Source organism: Schistocerca piceifrons, chromosome 1 (genome assembly GCF_021461385.2).
Source record: "Schistocerca piceifrons isolate TAMUIC-IGC-003096 chromosome 1, iqSchPice1.1, whole genome shotgun sequence".
In the NCBI taxonomy this organism is placed as follows: domain Eukaryota; kingdom Metazoa; phylum Arthropoda; class Insecta; order Orthoptera; family Acrididae; genus Schistocerca; species Schistocerca piceifrons.
The window spans coordinates 671,540,036-671,564,734 of NC_060138.1; the positions used below are offsets into that span (position 1 = coordinate 671,540,036).

The window sequence follows — 24,699 nt, forward strand, 5'->3', positions numbered from 1 at the left end:
TGTGTACAATCGAGCACGTATGGGACATCATCGGACGACAACTTCATTGTCATCCGGAAACCAACTTTAACCGTCCCTGTATTGACCGACTGAATGAGGCAGGCATGGAGCTCCATCCCACAAACTGATATCCGTCACCTGTACAACACAGTGAACGTTCGCACGTTTGCATTCAACATAGTGGCCGTTACACCAGCTATTAACGTACTTGCATTTCACATGTGCAATGGCTTATCTCGCACTTACATTAACTTGTGATTTTGCAATGTTAACAACTTAAATATATCCACACAAATGTATTTACGAAATTCCATTACTCTTCATTAATTATTTTTTTGGTGTTGCGATTTTTTCCCCCTAAGTGTATGTTACTACAGTAACGCTCTTAATTTAAGGATATTTGCAGAATGCTGTGCCATACAACGAGGCACTACACAAAATTGGCGCTAATAACATAGGCACATAAGGAAAACACACGACATAGATCTGTAAATCCACGGTATTGGTAATAAGTTGAGAAAACCGTCCCGAAACACATGTGCTACAAAACGCCACTGTTTCCTGCGCATGTACCCCGACATCAGTATGTGATATGATCACCATGCACACGTAGGCAGGCCGCACAAGGGTTGGCATACTCTGATCAGGTGGTCGAGCAGCTGCTAGTCTCCCATTCTTGCACCAGTGGCTGTCGGAGCTCCTGAAGTGTCTTAGGGGTTTGAGGACGTGCAGCGATACGTCCTCCGAGAGCATCCCAGACGTGCTCGATGGGGTTTAGGTCTGGAGAAAAAAATGGTTCAAATGGCTCTGAGCGCTATGGGACTTAACATCTGAGGTCATCAGTCCCCTAGAATTTAGAACTCCTTAAACCTAACCAACCTAAGGACATCACACACATCCATGCCCGAGGCAGGATACGAACCTGCGACCGTAGCGGTCGCGCGGTTCCAGACTGTAGCGCCTATAACCGCTCGGCCACTCCGGCCGGCTCCGGAGAACAGGCAGGCCACTCCATTCGCCTGATATCTTCTGTTTCAAGGTATTCCTCCACCATGGCAGCTCGGTGGGGCCGTGCGTTATCATCCATCAGGAGGAAGATAGGACCCATTGCACCCCTGAAAAGGCGGACAAACTGGTGCAAAATGACGTCCCGTTACACCTGACCTGTTACAGTTCCTCTGTCAAAGACATGCAGGGGTGTACGTGCACCAGTCATAATCCCACCCCACACCATCAAACCACGACCTCCATACAGGTCCCTTTCTAGGACATTAAGGCGTTGGTTCACGCCCAGATGAAAATCCGGCGAGAATCACTGTTCAGACTATACATGGACTCGTCCGTGAACATAACCTGGGACCACTGTTCCAATGGCCATGTACTGTGTTCTTGACACCAGGTTCTACGGGCTCTCCTGTGACCAGGGGTCAGTGGAATGCACCGGGCGAATAAACCATGTCTGTTCAGTCGTCTGTAGACTGTGTGTCTGGAGACAACTGTTCCAGTAGCTGCGGTAAGGTCCCGAGCAAGGCTACCTGCAGTACTCCGTGGCCGTCAGCGGGCGCTGACGGTGAGATATCGGTCTTATTGTGGTGGTGTACACTGTGGACGTCCCGTACTGTAGCGCCTGGACACGTTTCCTATCTGCTGGAATCGTTGCCATAATCTTGATATCACACTTTGTGGCACACAGAGGGCCCGTGCTACGACCTGCTGTATTTGACCAGCCAGCACCAACACACCTCTGCGTATGTGGACTGCTGCCAGCGCTACCGTACGACGACCGCAGGTCAAATGCACCGCATGGTCATACCCCGAGGTGATTTAAACCCGCAAACCGCCCACCAGAGCGTTGTTTCACCATGTATCAGCATTATCGTTAGTTTATGAGCATGAGTGTGAAGGGGCAAGTAAAGCGCAGTGGACCCAAACAGAGCTGCCGTTGCTCCGCTGTACCGGCCGTTGCTGGACCAGGCGGCAGGAGTGACCGTAATGTGCGGTGGGGGGCGGGTGCCGTTTATCTGGCGGTGCGTACCTGTGCAGCGGCGGCGGCGGCCCGTGGGGGGGACCGCCTGCTCCGCCGCGGCTGTGGACGGCGCGCCTCGCGCCAGTAGCGGCCATGGCGGGCCAGCCGCAGCAGCTGCTGAGCCTGCTGCTGCAGCGCGGGGACGCCTCCACCGCCTGGGGCTTCGCCGCCGTCAAAGCCGATGCCGCGCTCACAGTCCAGCAGGTAACTCGCACACACCTGTTGCTGCGGCTGCCATTCCGCACCCTTCCCGCCAGTCTCCTCCCCAGCAACAAACGACAGCGTGCAGTACTTCTGACGTCGTAAAACTACGTATTGACCGTCTCTGTGCACTGACAACACTCGAAAGTACAACGAGAAGCGTCAGTGTGTTGTAGTGCTGGCGTCGAAGCGAGCAGGGGCATACAGCGACCTCTAACGTTTTGAACTCTTGCACGGACGTCATCAGCGCTGTAAACAATGCATATAGCGTACTCTCAGCAGTGCTGTAAAGCTGAAATTACGCTATTGTAGAAGTCACGAGTGCCGAGTAAAACGTGAAAACGATGTTTTCATTACTTCCATTCTCACGCCCGAGTTACTTGACGAAGAAATGAGTTAACTGTAACGATAATCAAATGGAAACGGGACGGATTGAAAAAAATGGTTTATTATTTCAAAAGCAATCGTTACAACTGTTAATATATTTATGCCACTGCGAGACAAGACGGTCAGTGCTTTCAAGGAAAAATATTTGCCACTGTCAACGAAAGCATGGCTGTATCTAGGCGTCCATCTCTTCGTCGGGAGAAAATCGAACACGTGGGCAGGCCTATATGTTGCCGTGGTTGTTTCGATTACTTTGTAGAAGTTTCGCTGGGAAGCCCTTGCAGGTCCTTCACACAGTCCCGATCTGTGCCTATTCGATTTCATAGTAGTTGGAGCCCTGAAGAAAGACATTCGTGGCCGTCGGTTTGTTTCGGATGAGAGGGTACTCACTAGGGTAAAATCATCGGTCCCTAGACAACAGCAAACATTTTCCTGTGAGGGCTTGGACCGTCTTGTTTCACATTTGGGTAAATGTATTGTCAGTTACGGCGATGACGATTATTTTTGAAGTAATAAACAGTGTACTTACTTTTCTTCTATCTGTCTCATTTCCATCTGACTGCCCTTATTTATCTAGATCACAACTGTTTAACAGTTTGCTTGTTGGCGAGGTGCAGTATGTAGATGCAATCTAGCTGGTCGGTTTCTTGTTAGATAGGTGACTAATTTGAGCTTTGCTTGCGATTTCAGTGTTATATCTACCATCATAAGTGCCAAAAAATGGTTGGTTTCGGTTTGGGCGTTCTTAGCACAAAAATTAATTACAATCTTATCTGTAACATCCTTACAGTAAACCTAGCTTTTCAAGCGTACTAAAACATGCAAAATACTTAGTTCTGTCTTAAACCTGATTTATTCATCACCACTTCTCCTCTTTCTCTCTTTTCCTAACCATTAAATCATATTCTCGTTTATGTAGAAGCAAATATCTAGCGGAAACTATGGATCGCAATAAATTATACAATTCATTATAAACATTAAAACAGCCTGTACATAGCCAGTAGCTTTCAAATATTTGTTTCAAAAAATGACAAAGGTATTTTAACTCGACGATAACGTATAGTATGACTGCGCTGTATTAAAACTACTAAGAATGTTAACTTCGATCATGCTGTTTCACTGTTTAACACAGTACCCTCTTATTCGGAATGTGTGGGTTTCAAAACCCCGTTCGACCATTTCCTATGAGTTCACTAAACCGCCACAAGGAGCGGAATTTGCATTTTAGTCGCCAAGACTAGGGGCATCGAAATTGTAGGAGACGCAGCCGTAATGCACGCTGTTTCTACAGAAGAAGAATTGAACAGTCTCGGAAGATGTTGTTTACAGTTACTTCAGTTTTTATAATTTGTTTATTCTCCTGCACATCAAGTTTCGTGTTTAGATCGCCTTCAGAGTAGGGAATACTGACTTTCTGACGTACACCAACGAAAAGGGCAGCACGTTGCAATTTGCCAACGCTTTGCGCCACGAAGAGAACCGTCAATGAAAGCACGTCGAACGCTTAGACTAACACTAATGTCAAGCCGTAATTAGCCGTAAGGAGGGGCCGGGAAGTTTCTGCAAACAATATTTTCTACATAATTCTAAATCCTGATTTCCTTATGAGTGACAGTCGCCCAGCAATATAAACGAAAATAACCAGTTGCTACAGCACTGACTGTCACATTTAGCGTTTCTCTTATATTATTTGAACAACTACAACAATTGGTAACTTTTTATATAATTTTATTAATGCCAAGAGGCTTTTCGCAAATAATAAACTGCACCAGTGATGTTAAAAGTGCGTGTGTTGTGCATGTAAATAAGGAACGAGGAGGTGTAAGCTACGGAACAAAAGGCAGCTACCGCGTTCAAAACGCAGTCCACAAAATGGTACTACTAATGGAAAATAAATGCATTACGCCACGTTAAGCCCGAACGAAACGTGTCCCTATATAAATAAAGTTGTATAAAAATTGTCTGGTTGCTATATTGCTCCAAGTAATTTGATCCACAACCAAGGAGCGCAACAACCGCTAATATGGATAAATTAATGGTTAACATGAAATCATTGTATTAAGCAACGACTGAAGACACTTATTACTTAATTAAGCACACAGTCGTATAACTCACTCAAATTTGCCTCAGACTGAAGAAACTACGTCTTAATAGGCGTTCCATTTAATCATCTGTTATGCTTATTATTTATTCGTAACAAACTTCATAGAGTGTACCAGAGGATTTTCTCAACTGGCATTGTCAGTCTCCAGCCCTCGTGCCATTGGACGAACGGTTCCAGTTTATTCAAAGTAGTTATTAGTACGAACACTATTTTTCACGTAGCCCCTCTAGCATTCCGGGATAGAGCGATTCTTCAATCACCTAGCTGATACGTAAGCAGAGATTACCTCTTGCAGCTGATTCTGCCACTTGAAGTTCCTTCACAAACGCCAGTTTTTACGATTTTCTCTTGTCCCTCAGAGGGTCTAGAGTAATTTTCTATTTCACAGCGCAATACTTCAAACTAATTACATAAACGTTACCACTATTGTTGATCTGTTATCGCTATGTGAAAGTATTTTCATAGAAGAAAACGCTTTTTTAACAAACATGCCACTGTAGGTATATTTTGCTTTCAGCGAATGTTCCACAGAGCTCAAAGGTCTTTCATATCGTCGGAGAGTTAGTCGCGATCTAGAGGATCAAAGTTAGATAAGATATCAGCTTCCACTGTTAGTGCTGATCATTGTACGAAGGAGTATGTAGCCTTGTGTACCAATGCTGTTACCTTCCTGGCACTGTCTGAAAGACAATGTGTCACACTGCACTGCCCTGAGGGCATTTCTCTACAGTATTCCATACATCGCAGACACTGCTTTTAGATAAATAGGTTTTCCGTTTACAAAAGAATGGCACGTTCAGCTGTGTCTGTTACACAAATGCTGCCGTACGGTCATTTCATGGGAGACATTCTGAATACAACACTTCCTAAAGCTCGTCTTTTTGGACTTAGTAAGTCCTGTTAGAATTAATACTTTACTACGATGTTAATATATAACTGTTTGGAACCTTTTTGCAGGAGAAGGTTATGCAGCAACGCGATTTGCATTAGGCAAAATCAGGCGCCAGTCGCAGTTTTGAAATGGCCTCGTTGTAGCATACCTTTGTTATAGTCACGATCTCTTGATTGAAAGAACGAAGTCTTTCAGAAATACGAAGAGCACTTAATAGGCCAGGTGTTTTTATGCACAGACCAGTCTACTGTGTAAATTTTTTTTTACGTCGTTATCTTTCTTTTTCTTTATCTTTTCACTTTGAACTTCTTTGGCTGTTCGAGGCATTACACCGTGAAGAACACCACAACCAGTCAGTTTCCATTTTATTTGTCTATCCTCCAACCATCGGTTTCAAGATCTTCAGATACTCATTAATTGGCAACGTGAATAGGAAGTATTTTACTTTTGGGGCTGGTTTATATGTGGAGCGTGTGTTTCAACACTGTAAATAGCCTAATCGTCTGCAGATGAGCCATATCGGCCTTAATTCGGCAATAGAAGAGTAAAGAAAGAAAGTAGAAGGCAACGGTCCGTTACTTTCCTTAAGTTGATGATTTTCTTTCTTATTTTCTGGAGTACTGTTGTGCTGTGTGGGCTAGCACTGACGGAAGTCAAAGAAGGGCAGCTCGTTTTGTATTATGACGAAATAGTGGAGAGAGTGTCACGCATATGATAAGCGAGTTGGAAAGGCACTCACAAAACAAAGGCGTTTTTCGTTGCGGCAGGACGTTCTCATAAAATTTCGATCACCAACTTTCTCTTCAGAGTGTGAAAACAATTTTGTTGGTGCCCGCCTACTTAGGGATGAAAGAACTTCATAATAAAATAGGAGAATCAGAGCTCACGCGGAAAGATCTGTGTGTTCCTTTTTCCCGCGTGCTGTTCGAAAGTGAAACGATAGAGAGGCAGCTTGAACATAATTCGATGAACCCTCTTCCAGGCACTAAATTGCAAATTATCTAATCATGTAGCTGTAGTTGTAGATTTTTAAGTAATGGATACAGATATCGAGGTGAACGGCATCCATTCTTTTCTGTCGCGCAAGAACTTCGCTTACACGATTCATATTTGGTTATCTACAATGCCGTTATAGTGATACACATTTCAGAATGGATTGCTCGGCTTAACACACGACAGTCTATTTGAATGTCGGATGGCCGGAGTGACAAGCGAGAAAGTAAAGAGGGCGGGTTGGGTGACGTGTCACATTCGGGAGTCGTTAACTGCCCTCAACAGCACTGAGTAGACAATGACATGACTTGCATAATCTAAACTGGAGTGTCAGCGGAAGTGAAGAGGTTGTCCGAATGTCAAATGTAGAGACGCATGTATTCAGACGATTTTATTGCTCTCTGAAGTTGAGTAGTCTAAAACATGCTCTGAAGTCCCACTCTTCCCGTCCGTCTCTCTCTCTCTCTCTCTCTCTCTCTCTCTCTCTCTCTCTCTCTCTCTCACTCCCTCCCTCTCATGCATGCACGCACACACACACACACACACACACACACACACACACACACACACACACACACACACACACGCGCACGCGCACACGCGCACGCACACACACAGAAAGAGAGAGAGAGAGAGAGAGAGAGAGAGAGAGAGGAGGAGGGGGAGGGAAAGAGAGAGAGAGAGAAATACAAGCATATATTTTCACGAACAAAATCATATATACAAGGTGAACACGAATTCCACCGACAACATTTCAGAGATTGTCCAAGGATTTTTTTGAATATTTTGCAGTAAGGGACCAATGGTGTCTAGTGACCCGTTATAGAGTAATCGCTTACATTTCGTTTATCTTTGTAACTGCATTGTAATGAAAATATTTCCACGAATGTGCAAACATTGATGGTATTCGCTGAGTATGTATGCGCTGAGTATCTTTTCTGAGAAAAAAAAACAAACAAAAAAAACCTTTTTCCATTCAGGCGCGGTATTTGCTGTCGACAACAGTTGTGCCCACATTACTCTTCTTCGAGCTTGCATTCAGTACTGCTCTGTTCCGTTTCAGGTTTGTTTTTCCAGCAGTGTTAGCTATACGTTAAAAGCAGTATACAGCAGTATGGATAGGTTTACTGATGAGAGTCGGCCGATATGCACCTCGTGTATGTGTTCACTGAAAACACTAGAGGAGCGGTGCAGAGGCGATATTCTGAGCTCCTCTCACTGTGACAGTAGCCCCATTACAGTACTTCTGCATCCGCACGCAGGCATCTTTGAGAAACCGTATGTATGCGTGTCATGGTGATTGCTTGTTCATTGATGTGAAAATATTTTCACAGAAACGTAGGTAACTGGAATAACAAACCGAATAAATTAGAATGACATTATTAGTCTCTGACGAAGCACCAGAGTCCACGGGTCCTTTGTACCAAAATACTCAGAAAATTATGTTGCTGGGATTCGTGTTCGTCTTGCACACATCGTCAGCGTACTCGCTTCGCTTACAGTCATATGCGGAAATAAGTTACTTCAAATAACAATTATATCATAATATGAGACGGGTGCATCACCGTCACCTACTTCCAAAACAGTCATAAACCTATGTTGTAGACTCAAAAGAAGTTCAACGTAGCATAGTGCAGACATGTCGCATATTGTAATGCTGCGCATATTTTGGCAGTGACACTTGTACTGCTGACGTTGCAGATTATGAACTCAATGGCTATGTGTGACCTTGAGGGCGCCTGTTTAATTAATCTTTTGTCGATATAGAGGCCATCTCTTGACAAATGTAGGTGAAGATATCACGCACGGCCTTGAAGTATGAAGCGGCTACGGAAAACTGAGTTGATGGTGTTTGTTTTCTTCAGTGATGTGCGATTTTATGACAGTGTGTTACAGTGAAAGCTATAAACTACACACATCAACAAACGTTTTTCATCACCTCGATATGTCGTGCGTTCGTCTTTGTACTGTGACTGTTCCTGTACCGACCGGAAGGGAGTGACTCCCAAGATGTTTGTGAACGTACGCACTTTTACCATAAGCGTTAGCTATAGGTATAACGCCACACTCGAATCGATTGCAGCATTTCAGTTGAAAGTAAAGTACCACTAGGGACGCGTTAGGGACTGTGCAATAGTAGAGTAATTACCCATCATTCCACGAAGGACAATAGCTACCAATGACTGCATTATCACGTTAAGCGCAGAAGGCTTGTCAACCAGTGAAGTTGGTCGATGTGTGCAATGGAGCCAAAATGATGTGGACATGGAATAGGTTCCAATAGACAGGTAGTGTTGAGTATTTATGTCGCACAGGCCGTTGACAGGTGCACACAATGATCGGTAACTACGACTTTTCACCTAAAGGAACCGTGGGCTGAGTGCTCCAGAACGGAATTCGGAGTTTATATACACGTCTGTATCATCATGAAACTGTTGGGAGACGACTGCATGATGCGAATCTCCGTTCTCAACGACCATGGCGAGCACCACACCGCACACAGCACCATGAACTCTGTTACAGATGGGCAAGAAATCGTGCAGAATGGACGCCCCAGGATTGGCATCGGGTGTTGTTTACGGACGCAACTCGGGTGTGTTTGTACCCTAATAATCGCAAAGTGCCTGGCGACAACCCGGTAATATCGAACGCCTGCGACGCTGTGTCCCACATGTGCAACAAAATGCTGGTCGTGGAGCGATGTGCCGGGATAGCATCACATGGGGCCACCGTACACCTCTCGTAGTTGTTGAAGGCAGTCTTACTACTTTACGGTACACGGATGAGATTCTGCCAACATTTTGGTGACAGTTTCATCTTGCTGGATCATAATTCGCGTGATCGTCGTGAACTCGTTCCTTCAGCATGCTAGAATCAGCAGAATAGAGTAGCCTAGCTGTTCCTCTAACATGAACCCAATCGAGCATGTGTGTTATCGATTGAAACGAGCTTTTTTTGGGCGTCAATAACTACCATGTACTTTGCGCGACTTACGCAGAATCGCCATTGAAGAATGGGACGATGATGTCATCGATGGTATGCCACGACGGATTCAAGTCTGTGTACGAGCAAGGGGACGTTGCACCACGTATTGACTTTCCTCAGGAGTGCTGAGAAAAAACCCCATTGGGAAACAGACGATTTTGTCATTACACAAATGCTTATTTTTTATTTGAAGCTTCTGGGTTGGGGTTGGGTTGTTTGGGGGAGGAGACCAGACAGCGAGGTCATCGGTCTCATCGGATTAGGAAATGACGGGGAAGGAAGACCGTGCCCTTTCAAAGGAACAATCCCAGCATTTGCCTGGAGTGATTTAGGGAAATCACGGAAAACCTAAATCAGGAAGGCCGGACGCGGGATCGAACCGTCGTCCTCCCGAATGTGAGTCCAGTGTGCTAGCCACTGCGCCACCTCTTTCGGTAAGAGATTCTGGGCGTATTGCTAATGAATATATACGAATGCGTCTGCGCCAGTTTTTGTTTTGAGTGCCATGAATTTCGAAATTAGCGGATGATACAGAACTTTTGTTGGTGTGTGCAAAACAGGTATTCATATTTCTAAACTAGCAGAGGCTGTGTGCCGTGAATACCGTTCCGCTTGTGCGTTATTAGCCTAAGCAACGAGATAAAGAAAAATTTGCGACGTAGAACATCTGGAATCCTCCGGCTTACATCAACATATTCACTGTAAGCTGAAACATGAAAGCTGCGTTGCTTATGTCCTCGGGTAGATAACGACTTGATAGATTATTGGGACTTAAGATTCACGCCAAAACCTGAAAGGAACATAAAAGAATTAACGGATGACCTGCAGAAGAAGGATGGGGAATTATTATCACAGGTGCTATCTTGACTGGGATGGGGCAACATATTTTACGTGGCGCCGTATTTAAAGCATTGGACTCGTTTATGGATGGTGCTGGGTTGGTATCCATTGGCTACCACCTAGTTCTATGTCTGCTGTCGTTCCTCTGAATCACCGTACGGAAATACTGGGATTGTATCTTCAAAAGGGCTATGGCTGATTCCTTACCCCGGAGTTATCCGTGCTGCGTCTCTTATGGCGAGTGTAAAACCTTCCTTCGTTTTTCTTTTTATATTCGTCACTAAAAAGCACAATAACACTAACGGAAGAAAGATGAAAGATTCTGCACTAAGTCGGGTTTGACCGCCGCCGTGACATGAATGGGTAGCCACTGTGACTCCGAGTCCGCTGGCTGTCCTGTAACAGTAGACAGGAAGAGCTCTCATATCGAATATCTTCCCCGAAACCTGACAACTGCGATCTCCGTTCCTGGGAGCTGCGAGAATTTTGTCCTTTCTTGTTACAGTTATACAATGCAACAGGCCATCATACTCTCTGCCTAGATAAATCTTCGCACGTTACAAAGAGAAAATATTCTTGTCTTATTACAGTTCTCATATGGAATCTATGTTTTGCTTGTTATTACTAATGTATTAGTTTCACAATTACAAAGAAAAGTTTGTCTCCTGGTAGCAACTACAGTGAAATAATAGCGGTAGAAAAAGTGTTAAACGCAAAAGTTAAGATTATCTACGAGAGAGCCGGCCGGGGTGGCCGAGCGGTTCTAGGCGCTACAGTCTGGAACCGCGAGACCGCTATGGTCGCAGTTTCGAATCCTGTCTCGGGCATGGATGTGTGTGATGTCCTTAGGTTAGTTAGGTTTAAGTAGTTCTAAGTTCTAGGGGAGCGATGACCTCAGAAGTTAAGTCCCATAGTGCTCAGAGCCATTTGAACCATCTACAAGAGAGACTACATGTATGGCAGGGACTATGAAGAGCCGCAGATTGGTACGAGTACAGATTTATTTAGCAATACTCGAATTAGTATAGGCCGTCCATCAAATTAATCAAGGGTCATATCTGTAGAGTGTGTGGAATGCTTCAGAAACAAACAAGGTAGTACACGTTACACTTCACAAAAAATTCAATAAAAGAAGAAATAAAAACCGCATTGTCTTTCTGTTTTTCGTTATTGTCTTTGGCATTACTGTTTTACTTTTATACAGAAAGTTAGACATTATGGACGGCAGGTTTGTCAGAATCAAGCGAAGTTACAATAGTTTATATATAAAATGTATTCACAGTTGCGATTGTTGACAACCATCAGCTGTATAATGGAATGACGTCAGTGAAAATTTGTGCCTGACCGGGACCGGAACCCGAAGACAATAGTCTTTCCTGAGAAACCATTGTGACGTTTTGCTGCTCCACTTGGAGTGACTTAAGGAGACGAGAAGCTATTTTTGAGTTCAACTCCTACTGAATAAGTGTTCAATCTTTTATCACCTCACCCGATGTTCAGTCATTGAGTGAAGTGTCATGGTGGACAGGATACTGTACCCATATTAGGAAAAAAATGGGTTAGAATCTCCGAGTTCGTCGTCTAGACAACAGACGATTTCCTCCCTCAGTTGCTCGAGCTAGCACTCCGTCTCAAGTGATTTGACGTCGAAAGGACGCTAATCTCTAACTTTCCGGCGTTCCTCCTCCTTCCGTCGCTACCTACTCTGCTAACTTATAGGCGACATACTGGTTTTACAATGATAAGTGCAAAGACCAACATTCATAGGGGTTTCAGTGAAAATAACTGTAAATCTTCGTGTATCATACTACCAAGCGTGGGTTGTGACTTGTCTGGCATCATACTGAAAATATGTCAAGAGTAGTGTTGAATGAAATTTATCTGAGGCAAGTTGAAGAAGAGTAAAGCAGATAGCTCCTCCAGACAGCCAGAAAAAGCGCTTTTTCTGCCATGTGTTTTATTGAAACTTCCTGGCAGATTAAAACTGTGTGCCCGACCGAGACTCGAACTCGGGACCTTTGCCTTTCGCGGGCAAGTGCTCGCACTTGCCCGCGAAAGGCAAAGGTCCCGAGTTCGAGTCTCGGTCGGGCACACAGTTTTAATCTGCCAGGAAGTTTCATATCAGCGCACACTCCGCTGCAGAGTGAAAATCTCATTATGTGTTTTATTGTCTGCATGGAAGTTCTGTCAAACGAAAACTCTCCGCACTGGAGTGGAATGGATGGGTAAATGAACTGCTCAGATAACTGAGGGTGATAAAGTAGTGACCTTGAGGTCCAGTCTGATTTCGCATATTAGCGCAGAGTGGAACTTTAGTGTGTTTCGGTCACTGAGCATAAAACATGCCATTAACCTCGCCGGAAGTGATGCGGAGAAAGCTTACACAGCGGTGTCCCCTGCTGTAAGTAGGGTAGCTGGTGCCCTGGGTAAACTTCGAATTTCCAACCCCCCCTCCCTCACCCCCGGCCCCCTCCTCTTCCTTAGGCTGATCCCACTTTTATTTAATCCTCACAGCTGCTTAACCTGCTTATTCGGCTACGAAGATAACCATGACTTCATAATGAAGTAAAATACGCACAATTCAGTACTTGTTTTTTGTACGGTTCAGATCAAAACATAGAACAATACACCGTTCACAGTCGCATTGCTTACATAAATTAAGCGATTCATTTATCCTTGTTTTATTATTGATCGGTCCAAAAGGGTAACAAACAACGTCCATTGTGATGGCTCACTTGAAATAACAGTAGTGACTCAGTCTAGCGGAGCTCTTAAGGCAAAGGAAGAAACAGTCATCACAGTTGAGCAGACCAGTAGGCTTATGGGATTGAATATCAGTCAGCAGATAACAAAATGCTTCGCTGTTGGGAAACAAACATACCACCCTCAATAACTTTAGGCAATTACACTTCTGAAAGAGTTGAACAGTTTAAATATCTGCATTAGAATATCACCCAGGACATCTCTTATGAAACTAGATATTACTATCATCCAACAGAGTCTATTTTGCGCTTAAAAAACAGTTTTCTTGAAAGCTCGTAACTTGTATCATCAAATTAACCATTTACGAAACATTCCTGAGACAAGTACTTACACATGCCTAGGAAACCAGTAAGTTAACCAAGATACTGGAGTGCTAGATGGCTTTGAGAGGAAGGTGCTTCGAAGAATCTTTAGCTCAATCTGTGAAATAGTAAGAGCAGATACTACCATAAGCTGACCATTGTGTATAAAGATCCACCTGTTAGGACAGTGGAGTTACCCGAACGACGTGGGTATGGCAAATGGTACAGATGAATGGTGCGGAAGTAGTTAAGAGGACATTTGATGGGAATCTATGGGTCAAAGGACACTAGTCAACAGAGAATTAGATGGACAGATGGAAAATGGGAAGTAGGGGATGGAAAGCACGAGTGTTGGATCGTGATGACTCGTGGAGAATTGTTAAAGAAGCCAAGAATCACAGTGAACTGTATAGCTACAGACGAGGAAGAAGAAGAGACGATTATCTAGTACGGAAAAGCAGGTCTCGTGGAACTGCTGCTCCAGACTCCAATTCAGATCCCCTCGTGATTCTTTTTCGTAGATGTCGACCTTCTTCCCGTTTTAGTGGTTGCCAATCCATACCCTTATTCCGCTGCTTCTTCCGCTGCTAGCGTGCAAAGCGTAAGGACAAAACTAACTTTCGTATTATGTGTCACAGCCAAGTAACGGAGCTTGTAGAAAACGTGGACCATACCTAGAAAGGACTGCTACATTATAGTACAGAAGGTAAGTGAAAGAAATACGCAATGAGACGAACGTTATTCAACGACAATAATTACACTGAAGTCATCGTGGTTTATGATGGTCCGCTGGACATTACAAAAGGTGGGACACTATCCTTAATAGGGTGTGATCACCACAGACGGTAGTGAATGCTTCGCAACTGTTTGGAATTAGTAAGTATTTAATTTAGGGGTGACTAGACACTTCAACAAGAACAACAAACAACAGAATTAGCGTTGCCACAACTTAACAAATAGCCTCTAGTCCCCTAATGTTACATCAATGCCCATTTAAAACTGGCCATGGTTGATTGGCTAACGGAGATGGGTGCCTTCCATAACTACTTACACAACGTTACTGATTTACGTAATTTATTAATAATCAATGAAAAACAAGTCTTAAAACACTTCATAGAAAGGCTGGTTAAATAACTGTTCCTTTGATTAATCTGGAAATAAATTCTCAACCAATAACAATAGCAAACAAGGTCATTTCCAAATAAAAATTTACAGAATCGTAACGGTAGAAAGTACCTTACAGACTTTAAAATTCACTTTCATGTAACACGCAGATATAAAAACATATCCAAAACTCACAGTTAGCATATTTGTCAAATTCCAGTATTTATAACCCGCTGAACTACAGCACAGAACTGACAATTTCAAATCTGCCCAATGAGTAATCCTGATAACAGGAAATTATGCTCACAAATAAGAAATATAATAACTTTATAACAACGCCCATCCGGCATTGGCCACACTTTTACATAAAGATAAACTTTGTTGAAAAGTGACAGTTACTGCTCATTCTCCACACAGTTAAGTAAACTAACACCACATAAGTCACTGAAGGTCAATACACGTACCGTATTCCACTGCCTTCTTCTCCAATACTATGACATCCTCATTGTGGGTGAACATGCTACAGCACAGCGTGTTCAGGTTGGGCCCACGCTGTCTTGTTTATCTGCCGTGGCAAAACACCCACAAACGACATCGGCCACAGCTCGTCGTAAATTGCGTCCACACAATTGCAGAGCCCACGTGTTATCGTTCCACAGCAGCGTTGAATTCCCAAGCGTCTCGGTTTCACCATCAGTTCACTACCACAGAGTGCCAAAATTATTAATGCACAATTCGGACCATTCGGACCATCCGGACCCCAACACTCTGCCCTTCTCGCTCGGTACTCTCCAATCTTCATCTCTTCGTCGCCAGAGGGCTACTCGCCGCCAACTCGGCGCCCCAGTATCTCTGGCGAGGCCAATATCGACCTTAACACTCGCGGCCGGAACACAATCGTGCCGAAAATCGGCACACAACGTGCTCTCATACCGATCGCAAGATTGGTAATGGTTCATATGTCAGGGCGTTCCATTCCTCTTCCAGAGCGCTTGACATGTGCTGGATGCTCGTTAGTGATGTGGAGGCGCTGCAACACATCTCCTGAACGCGTCTCACACGTGCTCGACTGGATTTAATACGGCGGAAGCGACAGGCTAGCCCACTCGCCGAATGTCCTCTCGTTCCAAGAGATCTTCCAGCTGCAACATTCGACGTGTTGCGTGTTGTCATCTGTAAAAAGAATTCAGGACCGACTGCACCCCTGCAAAGGAGGAAGTGGCAAAGGAGTACAGTGTCGCAATAACGTTGGCTGCGAGTGTACCGTATTCAAAGATTTGCAGTTCAGTACGTCCATGTACTATTACCCCGCACCACACCATAGGACATGGAGCACCAAAACTATCATATTCGACATTGACCCTGGCTGCATCAGTGTTCCCACCTCTCGCCATATGCGGGTACGTGCAGCATTGGCGAACATGATCGTTTTCCGTGATGGAGGTGCTGTGCTGTGGGGAGGCACAGTGTTGCATAGCTGTACCAACCTGCTAGTCTATGAACACGGTACACTCACAAGGGAACATCCCCATCACACCCCCCTCAGATTTAGTTATAAGTTGGCACAGTGGATAGGCCTTGAAAAACTGAACACAGATCAATCGAGAAAACAGGAAGAAGTTGTGTGGAACTATGAAAAAAGAAGCAAAATATACAAACTGGGTCGTCCATGCGTAAGATAGGCAACATTAAGGGCAATGTCAGGCGAGGAGTGCCGTGGTCCCGTGGTTGGCGTGAACAGCTGCGGAACGAGAGGTTCTTGGTTCAAATCTGCCCTCGACTGAAAATTTTACATTCTTTATTTTCGCAAAGTTATGATCTGTCCGTTCGTTCATTGACGTCTCTGTTCACCGTAATAAGTTTAGTGTCTGTGTTTTGCGACCGCACCGCAAAACCGTGTCATTAGTTGACGAAAGGACGTGCCTCTCCAATGGGACCTGAAACATTTGATCGCAAGGTCATAGGTCAACCGATTCCTCCACAGGAAAACACGTCTGATATTTTGTATACGACACTGGTGACAGCATGTGCGTCACATGACAGGAATATGTTGTCGACCCACCTAACTAGTACACTTGGCGAATGGGTGAAAAGATTCTTCTGCCTTGCCCGATTTAGGTTTTCTTGTGGATGTAATAATCACTCCAAAAAAAGTGATGAAAACATAAGAGTTTTTCACATAAACTGAAAATAAAAAGTTAAAATTCTCAGTCGAGGGCAGATTTGAACCTAGGACGTCTTGTTCCGCAGCTGGTCACGCTAACCACGGGACCACGGCGCTCCTCGCTCCATATTGCCCTTAATGTTGCATATCTTACGCATGGACGACCCAGTTAGTATATTTTGCTTATTTTTTCATAGTTCCACACAACTTCTTCCTGTTTTCTCGATTGATCTGTGTTCAGTTTTTCAAGGCCTATCCACTGTGCCAACGTATAACTAAATCTGAGGGGGGTGCGATGGGGATGTTCCCTTGTCAGCAGTTAACGTCGTTGTGACACTGCTTCCCCATGTGCGTGTTTCAGGGGTGCTTTTGGACCTGACTTCATTTTTATGGATAACAGTGCGCGGCCGCATCAAACAGAGCACGCGGAGCAGCTCTTGAAAGGAGACGATACTCGGCAAATGGGTTCGCCAGCCCGTTTCACTGACTTAAGTCACACTGAGCACATGTGAGATGCGTGGGGGAGACGTATTGCGTCACGTCCACGTGCACTAATGATCATCCAGTACTTGACAAGCTCGATGGTTGAGGAATGGAACGCCCGACCACTGGAATTCCTTACCAACCTCGTGGTCAGCAGTGGAGCACGTTGCAAGTCATGGACTGTCGACCATGGTGATGGCACCTATTAAGGACCGTATCCGGCTATTTGTGATGTCCAGGGGACCGTCATAAATCGCGGTGACTTCAGTCGTCTGTGAATAAAAGAGTCATTTCTGATCGTCTAATTCCGCCTTTCTTTCAGTTACATTCAGTACTATGCTGAAGCAGTTATTTTTACGTACTGTGCAACTTTCATCGTGCTACGTTCCATGGCAATGACATATAATACGAAAGTTTCTTTTGTCCTTCAGTTTTGTTTACCAGTGTATTTCTTCTTCAGCCTCCTGCTTCATTCTCTCTACCTTTTCCTTTTCTTGTACAGTACCGGCCGTTAAAGTTGCTACACCACGAAGATGACGTGTTACAGACGCGAAATTTAACCGACAGGAAGAAGATGCTGTGATACGCCAATGATTAGCTTTTCACAGCATTCACACAAGGCCTGCGCCGGTGGCGACACCTACAACGTGCTGATGTGACGAAAGTTTCCAACCGATTTCTCATACACAAACAGCAGCTGACCGGCGTTGCCTGCTGAAACGTTGTTGTGATGCCTCGTGTAAGGAGGAGAAACGCGTACCATTACGTTTCCGACTTTGATAAAGGTCGGATTGTAGCCTATCGCGATTCTGGTTTATCGTATCACGACATTGTTGCTCGCGTTGGTCGAGATCAAATGACTGTTAGCAGAATATGGAATCGGTGGGTTCAGGAGGGTAATACGGAATGCCGTGTTGGATCCCAACGGCCTCGTATCACTGACGACGTTTGCAGCAGCACGGACTATCAGCTCGGAGACCATGGCTGCGTTTACCCTTGACGCTGCATCACAGACAGGAGCGCCTGCGATGGTGGACTCAACGACGAACCTAGGTGCACGAATGGCTAAACGTCATTTTTTCGGATGAATCCAGGTTCTATTTACAGAATCGTGATGGTCGCATCCGTGTTTGGCGACATCGCGGTGAACGCACATTGGAAGCGTGTATTCGTCATCGCCATACTGGCGTATCACCCGGCGTGATGGTATGGGGTGCCATTGGTTACAGGTCTCGGTCACCTCTTGTTCGCACTGACGGCACTTTGAACAGTGGACGTTACATTTCAGATGTGTTACGAGCCGTGGCTTTACCCATCATTCGATCCCTTCGAAACCCTACATTTCAGCAGGATAATGCACGACCGCATGTTGCAGATCCTGTACGGGCCTTTCTGGATACAGAAAATGTTCGACTGCTGCCTGGCCAGCGCATTCTCCAGATCTCTCACCAATTGAAAGCGTCTGGTGGCCGAGCAACTGGCTCATCACAATACGCCAGTCGCTACTCTTGATGAACTGTGGTATCGTGTTGAAGCTGCATGGGCAGCTGTACCTGTACACGCCATCCAAGCTCAGTTTGACTGAATGCCCAGGCGTATCAAGGCCGTTATTACGGCCAGAGGTGGTTGTTCTGGGTACTGATTTCTCAGGATCTATGCACCCAAATTGCGTGAAAATGTAATCACATGTCAGTTCTAGTATAATATATTTGTTCAATGAATACACGTTTATCATCTGCATTTCTTCTTGGTGTAGCAATTTTGATGGCCAGTAGTGTATGTTTACTCATTTTTTCGCCTGTCACAAAACTGCACTCCTACAGAATCGGTCATACTCTGGTGATACCATAGCCTGTGTCTCATAACATTCGAATCCGCTTGCAAGCACGGTCGCCACTCGGTCTCGTCGGCCGCACAGTGAGTTTGGCGGCGGGCTCAGAGCTTGCGGGTCCCGGCCAGCGCGCCAAAGCTTATCTCCCCGCGGCGGCGAGCCCTCTGACCCGGGGTACCGGCGCTGCCTGCCCGCATGCGTGCCCCTCCTCTGAGAACAGGGCCCGCCTGCTCTGTGCTCACTCACTGCTCCCGTCATCCCGCGCTCTGGCGAAGCCTTCCGACAACTTTAGCGCCACTGATGATTCACGTACTTTTTCTGTGTTCCTCTGTCTTTTTGCTAACGGGTAAAACAATGACTCATACAACAAAGTACAAATATCAGAAGCGTGCTGGTAAGTTAAATTGTGGATGATTTACACCATTCGTTCCCAACCTTTCTGAGGCTATTACTCCTGAGTGTAAGCAGGTGTTAGAGAGTACCCCACCTCCCCTTCCCACATTCTCAACATTAACGCCTAACTAAATTTTAAAACGAAAATAAATTTCTTCGAATACTTTCATTTATAAAATTCTTGTATGAAATCTCGAACTAATGAATCAATGTAAGAATTAGCACTGCTTATTTCTAACAACCTTCATTTACCGAATGATGAAACAATTCTCAGTGCGTCAGGAGTCCTACCTAGAACTCCTTCTCTGAAATAAAAGCTAACCGTCCACATTGAGGGTAGACACTTGTTACAAAACATACTTTCTCTGCATCACTTCTCTCCCTAGCGATATTTACTTGAGTTAAAAATTAATTTAAAATCAGTCAAAATGTTGTCGCAATACCTTGGCCTATTGTTTGTAAACCACTTGACTACTGACCTCCTTGCTTCTAAACTAGCAGTAACTTCTGAACTAGCGGTAACTGCAAGACTTCAGGCCACAAATGCTTTTTGTCGCACCACTGGCGCTAACAATAATAATAATAATAATGTGTAAGCCCTACACGAGATACTGTTGTCATGTGAATAATGAAGCAATTTCTATCTTATTGTGGGAAATTATTACAACTTGGAGATGGCATTTTCATGAGATATTTAAGCATATGTGATGTATATATCTCAATTTTACTCTCACAGAACCACTGCCTTAAACGTAAGGAATGAACACAGTAAAATTTTTAAAATCAATAGTTGTGCGCTTTGTTTTCATGAAGATAAAGACATTGTACAGGCTATCATTTAAAGTTAAGCTTACCTATAAACTAATCAATGAAGTATAAACTTAAAGTAACATTACAGGTATCTTTTACTGGCAGTTCAAAGGACGTAGAACTAATCGGAGTGAGAAGTAACCAACAATTTTTCAGTTGCCTGTATAGCATTTTCTCCGAAAGACTTTACTATTTTAGACATTCCAATGAAATAGGCAGTACGTCATCGTCAGTTGCGCAATAATAGCAACGTGGAGCGGATATTACCTGTGATAGCTTACCTGTCTTGTTACGTCCCATAAAGTGCGCTCTTAATCCATTAACGATCTACACGTACATCTACGCGTTGGCAGAGGGTCCATCGAACCACTTGTAAACTATTTCTCTATCGTTCCCTTCTCGAATAGCGCCCGGGATAAACTTGCACTTAAACATCTCCGTGAATGCTGTAATTTCCCTTATTTTATTAAGATGATCGTTTCTTGCCATGCAAGTTGGTGCCAACAAAATATTTCCGCATTCAGAGGAGAAAGTTGGTGATTCAAATTTCGTGAAAAGATCTTGGTGGAACGAAAAAGCTTTTGTTTTAATGTTTCGATCTCAACTTGCTTATCATCTGTGACTGTCTCTCCCCTATATCACGATAATACAAAATGAGTTACACTTCTTTGAACTTTTCCAATGTCCTCCGTAAAATCTATCTGGTACTATTCCATACACGCAGCAGTGTTCCAGAAGAGGACGGACATGAGTAGTGGAGAATATCTATTTACTAAATAGCAAATGACAGCACCATCTGTAAGCAAATCTAAGAGGGCTACTCAGGTTTTCTCCAAAACCGTTTATTTAGATGAGGAACATCAGAGTGCCTACAACATTTCCTCTGGGAACACCTGGTATCATTTCTGTTTTGTCTTTCATTCTGCTTAAGAGCAGAATTGGGAAACCATGGAGAATATGTTGTTAAATATGCCAACACTAACTTCCTTTCAAGTTTATATACTCATTACATAATGATGACCTGTCTCCTTTTGCCCTAACGGCAAGTAGTCGATAGTAATCACAGTGCGGTTGGGATATTACAGTGGGTGCAAGTAATTGCTCACTGATCAGCGCGTTCTTTGCCCTTATGCCGACATGGTCCGGTATTCCGTCCAATCAGATTTATGGAAGAGCATTTCTCACAGTGCTTCACCGAAATGAAATGACTCTATGGCTTTATTGGCCGGGTGACCTCGTCTGGGGTAGTCCAGCTGCCTGGTGCAAGTCTTTGTATTTTATGGCACTTCGGTGACTTGCGCGTCGATGATGATGGGATGAAATTAGGATAACACGAACATCCAGTCCCCGAGTAAAGAAAATGTCCGACCAGGCTGGAAATCGAAAGCGGGATTTCACTGTAACAAGCACTGATACTCTCTCTCTTCAACAGTTTGCTAGCATCAACAAAGTTTACAAGAAACTGCTGTAATAATTGCCTCTCTCTCTACATTAACGTTTGTGAAAATTGCATGATATGTGTGAGCGAAATGATCCTTATAGCACAGATGAGATGTGTTACAAATAATTGAGATGACACCATTGTAAATGATCTCTGACTACAAGATAAATGATGTGAACTCCGCAAGGGCATCATTCACAGTAACTGAACTTCGTAGCATAGAATCTGTGAGAGCTCGGATGTGTGTGGTTTATCGTTCCTTGTTGCGTCCGTCAGCATCCTCGGCTAACGTGGACGCCAGTGCTGCTTTCCAGTGTCCAACGGAAGGGAGAATTTATCCAGCCTGGAGGTGACGAGTCGGCCTTTCCGTAATCCTTCCAACTGGGTTGTGTTCAGGGCCTAGTTTTCCATTATGGCAGATAATTTCCCAGCAGTTGGAAACAACTTCTGAAAGTCCTTTCATGAAACATCAATTTACACAGGAATGCTATTAGTGGGAACAGGATATGACCAGTAGAAGTTCAAAAAAATGTTGAAATGCGTATGAATTTCTATGGGACCAAACTGCTTAGGTCATCGGTCTCTAGACTTACACACTATTTAAACTAACTTATACTAAGAACACACACACACACACACACATATGCCCGAGGGAAAACTCGAACCTCCGGCGGGAGAGGCAGCGCAGTCCGTGACACAGTGCCTCAAACCGCGCGGCCACTCTGTGCGGCTGCCAGTAGAAGTGTCTACACTCTGTTCTGGAGGTTGACTGGTTGAGAAACCCGAAAGTTGAAGCATTTCGGGGAGTTGTGTGGAGCTCGGAAAATGAGGACTTCGGTTGGCAGCCCTCACTTGTGTAGGAAGCAAGTCGAGGGCCTAGTGGGTCGGATGTGATGTTTTTGGACACTACGTGTGTCACGTCGCGAGTGAGTGACCTTTCATGATCCATAAAGTTATTTTCTTCAATGCTGAGAGTGGCTTGCTGTGTGGAGGAATATAATTCCAATTACTCACGTCCCAATTATCTAGACGAGTGTAGCCCTTTCGTGAGCTGGGAGTGGTGTTTAATGGACGTGGCGTAGTTAAGGAGGTCTTATTGAAATCAATAAATTCCATTTGTTCCTTGGAAATTTGAAGTGTGGTGTTTTTTTGTACCTTTTGACCTACCTACTTCAAACTGTATTCTTTTTTGCCTTTGTAAAAATTATATGAGAAAGTTTTAAGGAGTCAACTGTAAGTGGTGTATTAATTGTTAGTGCCGGCCGCGATGTCCAAGCGGTTCTAGGTGCTTCAATCCGGAACCACGCGGCTGCTATGGTCGCAGGTTCGAATCCTGCCTGGGGCATGGATGTGTGTGATGTCCGTAGGTTAGTTAGGCTTAAGTAGTTCTAAGTTAAGAGGACTGATGACCTCAGTTGTTAAGTCCCGCCGGCAGGAGTGGCCGTGCTGTTCTAGGCGCTACAGTCTGGAGCCGAGCGACCGCTACGGTCGCAGGTTCGATTCCTGCCTCGGGCACGGATGTGTGTGATGTCCTTAGGTTAGGTTTAATTAGTTCTAAGTTCTAGGCGACTGATGACCTCAGAAGTTAAGTCGCATAGTGCTCAGAGCCATTCGAACCATTTTTTTTGTTAAGTCCCATAGTGCTTAGAACCATTTGAACCATTAATTGTTAGTGGTGTACGTTTTTCAGTCAGAGACCGAATTTCGGGATCTTCCTGAAATTAGTTCGATGAATACAGGGCATTTATTAGTGGCGTAGAAGTAGTGGCAATTTGAAACCTATGTCACGGGTGAAAGCAAGGCTTATTCACAGTCGTTTTTATAATGTAACAGTACAGAAGATTTTTCCGCGTCAGCAGTAAACGTTTCCGTGTACATCAGCGGAGCAGTATGTCGATACTTCGTGCAGCTTTTCCGTGCATCGCTAAAAGTGTATGGATTCTGGCTGCGAACACGAGGACGGCTTCACGGGGCGCCACGGAACCTCTGACTGAGGAGGGACGTAGAGGAACAATGCGCCGACCAACAACACACACTCATGTTCCACGGACGTCACAAATGGTTCAAATGGCTCTGAGCACTATGGTACTTAACATCCGAGGTCATCAGTCCCCTAGAGCTTAGAACTACTTAAACCTAACTAACCTAAGACTGAAGCGCCTAGAACCGCTCGGCCACAACGGCCGGCACGGACGTCACGTCATGTCAATGTGCTGGCCAGGAAAGAAGTTGTACACATCGTCCTTTGGCCAAGTTTAGTGTATTTCCCGCCACATGCGTCTTCCAGACAGCGGCCCACACGAAATAGCCTAGTATGAAGTGGCTGTCGTTTCTGGAGAATGGAAGCGACCCCACTAGCATACGTGCCGCCAGCCTAGCCAACAAGAGAAAGCATCGAGTCGTAGGAACAGAAAGATATGAACCTCTTCGGACCACATTTTCTTCGTTTTCCACTTTTCACAAGGTTTATCCATCTGACTTAGAACACTAGTGTGACGCGTAGGTTTCCGTATGGCACGTATAATAGGCTTTCGATTATTTTCATTCGAAGGCCACACTAACCCCTTACCGACATTTCGGTGCCTGTTTGCTTGCATCAGAGTAGCGCTGGGTTGCATATGCGCTGCAACAACGCCCTCAAACGGGGACTTTTTGGTCGCCCCTTGTATCTTCCCCTCGGTGTGAGGCGCTGTACTGATTCCCCTATGACTATCAATATCATTTGCATCCTTATCATTTCTTTTCACACACCGATTTCCATGGAATGCGTGCTCCTTTGCTAGTATTTTTCTTCGGCTTCGACCGAGTGAGGTGGCGCTGTGGTTAGCACACTGGACTCGCATTCGGGCGGACGACGGTTCAATCCCGCGTCCGGCCATCCTGATTTAGGTTTTCCGAGATTTCCCTAAATCGCTCCAGGCAAATTCCGGGATGGTTCCTTTGATAGGGCAAGGCTGACGTCCTTCCCCATCCTTCCCTA

General features: G+C 44.8%; 1 protein-coding gene across 1 annotated transcript in view; it reads left to right on the top strand.

Annotated features, from left to right (window-relative positions):
- Nucleotides 1-2,126: 2,126 nt before the first annotated feature.
- The window catches only part of LOC124709029, a 737,074-nt gene continuing 714,501 nt past the window's right edge, over nt 2,127-24,699 (top strand). The window contains exon 1 of the mRNA XM_047240678.1: nt 2,127-2,230. The gene's annotated coding sequence lies outside the window, so the exon portion shown is untranslated. The remainder of the gene's footprint in view (nt 2,231-24,699) is intronic.